This window comes from Oryzias latipes, chromosome 3, assembly GCF_002234675.1.
Source record: "Oryzias latipes chromosome 3, ASM223467v1".
Classification (NCBI taxonomy): Eukaryota; Metazoa; Chordata; class Actinopteri; order Beloniformes; family Adrianichthyidae; genus Oryzias; species Oryzias latipes.
In genome coordinates, this window is record NC_019861.2 from 32,311,758 (window position 1) to 32,317,758 (window position 6,001).

Consider the following 6,001-nt stretch of genomic DNA (forward strand, 5'->3'; position numbering starts at 1 on the left):
ATCTGTCAGTTGGGGAGCCAGCATTGTTGCAGACCATTGTGAAACACAGACAGAGCCCCTGAAACAGAAACGTTCGCAAAAGTCACAAAGATGGAAAAGAAAGTTTTTTTCTTTCAGTTTATCTTATCTTGATGGCCGGCGTGTGAGACTGATGTTACAATATCAGGCTAAGATGATCATCATCCTTCATGCTTTGTTTTCACCTCCTTGTCCTATTAACAAAATTTCATGAAGAACCTCACTCAAACTATGTGGAAAACTAATCTCACTCTTTTCTGCCATCTTTCTGCCTCGTGTCACAGCCTCCAACTCCAATTCAATCCCATACATGAACAGCGATGTTCCTTTCTGTAAAATAATAAAGCAGAAAAAGGTGTGAAATTAAAACATGATCTGACTTGTAAATGTGTTGAACAAACGGACGCTCTGTGACTAAAAAGGTTTCCTCACTAAATATCTCGACATCTTGGTCTTTCTGCCCGGAACAGCAAACAACATGAACAAAAAGACTAAATTAGATCAGAAACTCAAAGAAAAGAATGTCTCTCATGCCAGCACTGGGCTTATTTTGATCACACAACTCTGCAAAACCAAGAAAAGGAATCTCCAACTCCCTGAAAGAACATCTTTGGGGATCCACCCCTTCAACCATCTTCACCACCAAGGTCTTCCTCCTTCCTGCTCTCTACACAAACCAGTACCAAAAAACAAGCTCACAAAAGATTGTTTTAACCAAACAATAATAATAAGGATTAATAAAACCATAATAATGTAGGAACAGAATTGAGAAAGCCCTTTGTAGGGGGAGTTTGTTACTCAACAGTTTTGGGAGGTGCAGCAGTTAAAGCTGAATTTAAAAAAACAAAAAAGATTCCCTTGTTTTCATTGAACAGCCCCAAAACATCTGTTTTCGGTTTGGATTTCAGTTCAGAAACACAGAAACGCCTCTGTTTAAAATGTATATGGTGAGAGGAGGAATTTCATCTTTTGAATTATTGCCTTTTCAGTTTTGGATTTCACACAGTAGATCAGAAAACAATCCCATGACAGACATGAAATGAAGTATAAACGTCGGCTAAACAGTAGAGTAGAAAACCCTTACATGTGGAGCTCCTCTTGGCTCTGTTGTGGGCTTTCTATTTTTGACGTTTTTCTTCGAAAAGTAACCCACAATAATCTCCATAGCTCCAGGGGATCATTGTCCTGCACAAATGCTGAGTGTCAGCAATGAAGTAACTAAATTCCCAGTCCGATCATCTCTTGATCTGAAGCGTTCTCAGTGGTTTTTTAATCACAATGATGCCATTTCTAACCAAAATCAAAGTTTCTGCTGAGCGTTAGGAGTTCATTAGAAATTCGCCTCGGAGATCTGGACTGCTGTTGTGAAGTAACCACACCCTTTTTCCCTCCCTGCTGTAGAAAGCTCAAAACAGGGAGCTTGTGGTCCATTCAGCGTATCTTCTACGTCACAAACACGCTCTTTTCTTTGTGAAACAGCATTTTTTCATCTTCTCCTGGTTCACAGTAATTTAAATAAAGAAACACTCAGAAATGCAATTTTAAGCTAAATTTTCTTATTCTATGTCCTCTATCTTCAGAAAAAATGCCACAGTTACATTACAGAGTGGGACTTTCAAAACAAAAACTGTAGTAGTTGTTTGTAGTTTAGAGCTGCAGTGATGTAAAGTCCAATCTCAGCTTTAAAAGGAAGTCACGAAAGAACACAAACTGTGCCAGAAAGCTTAAGTCCTATCATAAATCACACTCGAACCTGCGCAGACACATCAAAGCAGTCACAGAGTCAGCCTGCGGTCACATCAGTAATACATCAAATAGAAGAAACCTCGTGTCCCAACACGACTTGGAAAAAAACTTTTTCCCCCTTTACCAATGTCTCCAAAAAGTCAACCGAGGAGCTACAGTCCGCCAAAAACGCTGCTGCTGCTGCTGCTGGAGTCCTCGCCAACTCCAAGAAGGAGGATCACGTCTGTGCAGTCCTCACGCTCATGTGCAGGCGTCCTGTCCACACAGAGGATAGACTTTAAGCAGTGAATGGCATTTTGGAGAACACCTCTTTCTCCAGGAGTCCTAAGAAAACATGGGGATGCATTTAATCAAGCCTTTCCTTTCTGTGCAACAATCATCAAAACAAACTTTGGCAAGACCTTTAAAAAAGTAAGAATACCAGAAACATTTCCATTGTCTATTTTTTAATCTGATTTCTGCATTTTTGATTTCCTGCTTGCGTTTGTTTGTCGTATTTGGATTGTGTTCTCAAAGTACTTTGAGCTGTCGTCCTGCCTTGCTGAATGTGTTGTGGCACCAAACTCTCTTTTTCTTACCTTTGATGGGAAGTCAGTTTATATCTCAGTGATTCAACAGGCATGTCACTTTTCAGGATCCCACGGTGAAAGTGAGCCATGAGCCAAACCGCAGCATCGCAGAATTTTTAAATGAATTGCCATGTGCAACACTGACATCATCCATAGATCTTCCAATAAACACAAAGCCTTCAGTTCTGTTTCCGAAGTCTTCATTTGTGAGAAACAACCTTCTGAAGGAGGGGGTTGCCATTATATTTACTGACAGCCTTCATGTTCACAGGCCTCTTAACCTATTTTTAATGGATCTTCAGCTTAACTTGTTATTTAGGGGATTGATATTCAATGAGTTGTGGTGCAGTCACTGGATTTCAAACAAATGCTTAATTTTTGTACAAACGAAAAGGATTTCAGACAGTTTCTGAGAATCTAGACCTGGCAACAGCTGCGTGTTCACAGCACGTGGCAAGGTGCAGCATTTTTGCTCCATCTGCAGCACATTTCCAAGTCCTACCAGAGGCAGCTTGGAGGGCCGTCTGTTCGGCCGGACTGACGTTTATCGTCTACATTCCACATGTGCTGCTTTACTTTGAAGAACAAAATACCTGCCCGTCTGTGGAAGACTTCCCGTCCGGCCAATCCTCTTAATAAAAACTGAAGTGGTTAAGCTGCAGCATAATACAGGAAATGTGCAGCGACATGCTACCTGCTGTGACCGAGCCCAGCAATTATGGCTGCACCAAAGCTTTGATAACAAGGAAGGGTAAAATCCAAAACAATCCGTCTCAGGAAGCTTCTACACCAAGCTGTTTGGACCACAACAGAGATCCATCCCTGTTTGGTTTAAAAAAAAAAAAACCTCACCAGAATGAAACAAGCAAACAGGTTTTTCTAAAAGTGGAGGTGATCAGAAACCCATTTTCTAGTGGTTCTGTTCACACTGCGAACTTACATTTTACCTGGTTTGAAGTCTGAACTTCTCTGAGTTCTACAGCCTTTCTCAAAATCTGCACAGAATTCACTAGCTGCATTTCCATTGACTATGAAAATGATGTAAATTGGATTTGCAGTAAGAAATTCTCCTAATGGAAACACGACAATTAAAAAAAAAATTTGCATTCATCCGAAGAAAAAAAAACGTTTCTGCTCTTGGAGGAGGGGTTTTTGGGGCGTATCGAAATGGACATATTTGGGAAAACTGCACTGGAAACACTTTTTTCAAATTAAATGAGTCACGTGACCAACAACCGGATGGCACTGGATGCTAATTCCTGCGTTCACTGTCATTATTTTGGAAACAGAAATGAAGATTTATGCTCTAAGAATATCCGTTAGGTTTAGATTTTATGAGGATTTATCATGACCCAGCAACTTGTACTAAGATTCTCAATTTTGTTCCAAACAGAGTCATTTACACTTATGACTTGTGTTTATCCCTGTTATTAATATGAACTACTATTAGGTATGTAAAATATTTCAAAAATGCAAACTATTTGCTTAGAACTTGCAAAAAATAGTCGTTATTGGGTGGCATAACATTCACTTTGAAGTAAATGTAGCAGTTCACTAATAAGCTAATTTTCAACAGTTGTGTGGATCTCATTGTTTCTAGATTTGGAATTCCTATTATACAACTTCTTCTTAAGTATAAATGATTGGCCGCTTGATCAGATCATTTTATTACTTTCTAGAGATTTTCCTCTTAAGATTCCTGTTCTTTTCCTATTTTAAGTTGTCTCTTTTCGTAGTGCAGGACCTGTAAAGAGCCCGACTGTCCAGCAGACCAGAGAGTGGAAGTAAACTAAGGCATAAAAGTCACATTAGTGCTGTGTGTTCTGGGGAAATCAGCTGTGTTGGTAGGAGTGATGAAGTGAGAAAGTGCAGCCGGCCGTCGATAAAGTGGAAGCGGTCCGTTTTTCTGTGAACAGATTCTACCAAACTATCCTATCTGAAACATCACAGAACAAGAAAAGCAGAGGAGAGGACCTAATTGATCATAATAAGGCAGATCATCTTGGAAAAGCTGTCGGTCACTAAGGTGTGACTGTTTGCAAACTCTGCAGTTTCCATGAGGTCGTAAACCACTCTTTGACACAGACTCTCCCTGTTGTTGGACATGTCATCATAATAGCTATGGAGTTTTCCCAACCCTGGTCTTTAGGGAACTCCTGATTCGGCTCTGGAGGAAGCCTGATGATGGCAGTTATCAAAGGCAGGTGTGTTTGAGCGGGGTAGGATTACAAAAAAAAAAAACTCTGTTGTGTCAAGGTTTTGAAATCATCTCAAAATTAGTTTTGTGAGACAAAAAAGGGTGAACATTGTTTCCCTTTTTTTTTTTAAGACTGGCGTTATGGTGCTCTGGATTCATGCAACTTAAGTGTGACAGTCATAGGATTCTCAGGCAATGCAAGGCAGGCCCTTTTGCAACATTTATGCGAGTCAAAATGTTGCAGTTTAAGAGAAACCTATTGTCACGGTTTCTCTTAAACTGGTACTGAGTGGCGTAAAAACTTACTTAGGAATTCCTTCTGTCGCTTTTGCATGGACTCTTATTTTTTCACCAGTGTAAAGAAAAGTAAGGACAGAATCCTTTCTTTTTTTTAAATAAAGAAATGTATCTTAATTTGGTGTTACTGTTGAGTGACATGCAGCAGAAGCATGTGTGCACGTTACTCAGAGAGCTGTGCATGCGCGCATGCATGCATGCAGACAGGGAAAGAACCCGCTTGCTTTGCAGGGAGTGCAGCTTGCAGTGAAAGCCACTGTTCTTTAAATTCCATGTGAAGCACTGTTCTGTGTGCACAGAAACTTTACACGCAGAACTAGATCATCTTCATTTACACCAACGAAACAAGTGAAAGACCAGCTCACATGTGAGAAAGGGGAGAGAAGCAAAACCTAACTAAAAGCAACCGCCAATTTGAATAAAACAATAAAAACGTCATTGTTAGATTTTTTGTGTTTCTCCTGCAGGTAAACTTTGATTTACATGTTACTCCCTCATTCTGCATCTCAGATCTGAATAGAAAAATAAGAGGATTCCATTTTTTACTTTTAGTTAAATGCTAAATCACTTTAAAAATAATACTTCTAATGTAAAATATGTTTTGCATGTTGGGTATTGAAGTTTTTGGCATGCCCTCCGCTTCTAAATCGAATAGAAAGCCTCTGGCTCACCGCGACTCTAAATCTGTTTAGGAAATTGAGGGATGTCTGTTGGAAAACCCCGTGGAACCCTCCTCCACATATTTCACAATAATAGTTTACGCAAACTCTGATTTACGGCACTCTTTTTTAGTCATTTTTTAACCCTACGGACATCATTGACCCCATCTGATTAGTTCACTCATTCAATAAAAACCTCCATCTTTTGAGGGTCGGATCGTGACAAGTGTGAAAAGAGCAGATGTGTCATCGCTGCGCCTTTCTCCGCTTCTCCTGAACTGGAACAGATGCTGCGATTCGGAGCATGAAGTCTTCCACGTCGAAAGACGAGTGAGAAAACAAACACACGCCAGATGACTCAGACTGCAAGAGCTGCGGTTGCCAATTTCACCTCTTTTTAAAAATCCTGCACCGCTGCAGCCCGACGCCGTTAAGAATGCCAGTTTGTGCTCCTGTGTAGAAACGGCTTTCAAAATCCACTGTACGATGTTAGTCTGTGGTTAGACAGGACAGAA